Consider the following 4,132-nt stretch of genomic DNA (forward strand, 5'->3'; position numbering starts at 1 on the left):
AGAATAGATTATTTTATTAACTAGTGGTATGGTGCATGAAATTCATGCATGTGGGGGTTCCCTCAGCCCAGCCTGCACCCTCTCCAATCGAAGATACCTCTCTCAATCTGGAACCACTGGCTCCTAACCGCTTACCTGCCTGCCTGCCTGCCTGCCTGATTGCCTCTAACTGCCTCTGCCTGCCTGACTGATCACCCCACTGCCCTCCCCTGCCGGCCTGATCTCATTCCCTACTGCCCTCCCCTGCTGGCCTGATTGTCCCTAACTGCCCTTTCCTGCTGGCCTGATCTTGCCCCCAACTGCCCTTCCCTACTGGCCTGATTGCCCTTAACTCCCAGGCAGCCTGATCTCACCCCCAACTGCCCTCCCCTGCTGACCTTATCTCATGCCTAATTGCTCTCCCTTGCTAGCCTGATTGCTCCTAACTGCCTCTGCCTCAGCCGCCACAACCATGGCTTTGTCTGAAAGGAAGTCAGACTTCTGGAAGATGGCTGGTTGACCTGGTCTAATTAGCATATTACCCTTTTATTAGTATAGATAGATTATGTAGGATAGGATTGCTTAAATAGGGGGAAGCCTTTTTCAGCAGGAGGAGATGCTCTTGGCAGACAAAAATACATAATCCCTAGATCTAGACTGATAGCCCGGGAGATGCCCTATACTGCCAAAGCGATCATTAAAAAATTGAACTGCTTTCTTAAACCTTACACCAAACAGCTGTTGCCCTTAATACTCCTCCTCAGCCCCCACCTTAGGTTCTGCCTTCGCAATTCACCCAGATTAGGTTCTGATTGGTCAGTTACTGTGCCAGTCAGTGTCAAAAGCTCTGCCTCCTAGGCAGCCATTGGCTCCTCACAGTTCACTCAGATTTGGTTCTGATTGGTTGGTTTCTATGCCAGTCAGCTTCTTCAGGGCTTTCTCTGGACCTGATCAGATAGGCGGGGCTGATCAGCAGCCTCCACGGAGGCCAGGAGAGAAATAGAGGCATGGCTGCTGGCCAGGCCAGGAGAGAAAGAGAGAGGCAAGTGTGACCAACAGCTGCCATGGAGGCTATGGAGCAGACCCTGCTTCTCACTCCAGGTTTCTCTCTGGGCCTGATCTGCAGCCCCCTCGGCAGTCAGTGCTGGGTCGCCATGACAATCCAGCACTGACTGCAGGACTGACTTCTGGTTGGTCGAGCCTTTGGTCATTTTGGATGTTACAGACCCTGGGTTTTTATATATTAAGATTAGTCGGCTACATGTGGTCAAACATTTAACTTACCCCTATTTCCTTGTGAGGGCCAGACCAAATGATGTTGGGGGCCTTATATGGACCTCAGGCAGGACGTTCCCCACCTGTTGATTAGAGAATCACATTAAGAAATGCTTGGCACTCACAAGAGACTCAATAAACATTATTAAATGAATCTTAGATATTGTTGAGCATCTGTCTAGTATGATAGCATTTATGTTTTGTTTATTTTATTTTTAATTCAGAGAGGAAGAGAGACATAGAAGCATCAATAAAGAGAGAGAATCACTGAATTGCTGCCTCCTGCAAGCCCCACACTGGGGATCAATCCTGCAATGTGGCCATATGCCCTGACCTGGAATAAAACCGAGACCTCCTGCTTCATAAGTGAACACTCAACCACTGAGCCATGCCAGCCAAGCAGCATTTATGTTTTAGATGCATCTTTCAGACAGTTGTTATTAGAAACAATGTCTGGATGTTGTAGAGAGAATGCAGCAAATGCAGAAGGACAGTTACCAGCAGCTGTAGGCGCAGCTCTGAGAGATTTCCTGTTAGACAAAACAACTTCATCTTCCCACTACTGACTTAACTTGGGTGAAAAGAGAACAGAAATTTTTGTCCTCTGACTTTGGAAATCTTGTTTAACCTTCAAACTTGCAATGTCAAGGGTTCCCAGTCCTCCACCTCTGGCAGAAATGTCAGTGGCCCTGTAGCTGAGAGCTGGTGCCACACACAGACCCAGGTAGTGAAATTCTCCCACATGTGGACCATCAGTAACTTTAGCTTTTGCAGGAAGGAAATGAGTGAAGTCATTCAAAGTTCAACCTTTTCATCAGAAGCCAATGATCAACTGAAATGGTGTTTGAGAGTATACCCAAAGGGCTAGATGAAGAAAGCAAAGATTACCTTTTACTTTACCTGTTTCTGGTCAGTTCTCCAAAGAGTATATTTTTGGCAAAATTCAAATTCCCCATCCTGAATGACAAGGGAGAAGAAATCAAGTCTTTGGAGAGTCGCCATGCATATAGGTTTGTACAAGGCAAAGACTGGGGATTCAAGAAATTCATCTGTAGAGATTTTCTCCTGGATGAAGACTACAGGTTTCTCCCTGATGACAAGCTGACCCTCTTCTGTGAGGTGAGTGTGGTGCAAGATTCTGTCACCATTTCTGGCCACAGTGCCATGAAGATGGTGAAGGTTCCCGAGTGCCAGCTGGCCGATGAGCTAGGACTTTGGGTGAATTCCTGGTTCACAGACTGTTGTTTTTGTGTGGCTGGCCAGGAAGTCCAGGTTTACAAAGCTATCTTAGCAGCTCGTTCTCCAGTGTTTAGGGCCATGTTTGAACATGCAATGGAGGAGAGCAAAATCGGGTGGAAGTCATTGACATGGGAGCCTGGAGTTTTTAAGGAAATGATGTGCTTCATTTACATGGGGAAGGCTCCAAACCTGGACAAAATGGCTGATGGTTTGCTGGCAGCTGCTGATAAGTATGCCCTGTAGCGTCTGAAGGTCATGTGTGAGGAAGCCCTCAGCAGTCACCTGTCTGAGGAGAATGCTGCAGAAATGCTCACCTTGGCTGACCTCCACAGCACAGATCAATTGAAAACTCAGGTAGTGGATTTCATCAACTCTCATGCTGAGGCTGCCCTGGAGACCTCGGGGTGGCAGGCACTGGTGGAGTCCCATCCCCACCTGGTGGCTGAGATGTACCTATCTCTGGCTTCAGCACAGTGCCCATGTCTGGGTCCCCCATGCAAGCGCCTGAAGCAGTCTTGAGATCCTGCCTGTTGTAAGACTCCCTTGATTTTCCAGAAGCAGAAGCCATTGAGCTGCCATTGAGCTCCAGGTAGACAGCACAATCTGTGAAGTTTTTTGTCTGCTGTGGGGGGAAGTCTGCATCTCAGCTCCAGATTTTTAGTTTTGTTATTTTCCTTAAAGAAATAATATTTTTAAATGTATCTTTATTGATTTCAAAGAGGAAGGGAGAGAGAGAGAGAGAGAAGAACGTAAGTGATGAGTATGAATCATTGAGAAGCTGATTCCTACATGCACCCTACTGGAAATCAAGCCCACAGCAGAGGCATGTGCCCTGACCACCAATGGATCCTTGACCTCCTGGTTCATAGATCGACACTCACCAGCTAAGCAACACTGGCCGGGCTAAGGATATTTTCTTCCATTTATTTTAGACGGAGTGCAAAGGAGGGAGGGAAAGAGAGACAGAGACTCAGAGAAAGAGAAAAAGATGCAATGCCCAGATAGATGCATTGCAAGGGATGGAAACTGCAAACTAGATATGCACCTGTGAGTGGAATCAAACCCCTGACCCTTCATGTCTGAGCCAAAGCTCTAAACACTGAGATAAGTTTTATATTGGACCATAAACATTTAAATTGGTCATCTTTGTACTTTATTAATGTGAAAACCAACATTGCTCTTGCTGTTGTGACTGCATAATAAAGTAACATCTTGAAAGACCAACTTTTGCCTCATGACTTTATTTGCAATGTGTCCACATGATTTCTTTTTCTTTTTGCAGTGACTCTCACTTTGCAGCCAGGAGGAGCTAATAGTCTTGTCTTCCTACCTGGAGGTTTGATAAGCCTCTGTGTGGGATGTGGTCCTCAAGGGGCACATGTGTCTCTCCTGGATCTGAGTGTTTTCATGACAGGAGTGCTCAGACTTTTACCTCTGGGAGACATTACTGGGAGATAAAAGTGGGAGACTCTTGGAATTGGGCTTTTGGACTCTGTAGTGATGATTGCAAGAGAAGAATAGGAATGTCCAGAAGGGACTCTTTCTTCTTAGCTGTGCTAAAACCCACATCCACTACAATGTCTTCACCACCTGCCCACTTTTACTGCAATATGTGGCCAAATCTATTGGCCAAGTTGGG

General features: G+C 46.6%; 1 pseudogene across 1 annotated transcript; it reads left to right on the forward strand.

The window, feature by feature from the left end:
* Nucleotides 1-1,895: 1,895 nt before the first annotated feature.
* LOC308233819 (speckle-type POZ protein-like) lies at nucleotides 1,896-3,012 on the forward strand (annotated as a pseudogene). Its single transcript has one exon. The product of its transcript is annotated as a speckle-type POZ protein-like (transcript).
* Nucleotides 3,013-4,132: the final 1,120 nt, after the last annotated feature.

This window comes from Plecotus auritus, assembly GCF_963455305.1.
Source record: "Plecotus auritus genome assembly, chromosome: 9".
Classification (NCBI taxonomy): domain Eukaryota; kingdom Metazoa; phylum Chordata; class Mammalia; order Chiroptera; family Vespertilionidae; genus Plecotus; species Plecotus auritus.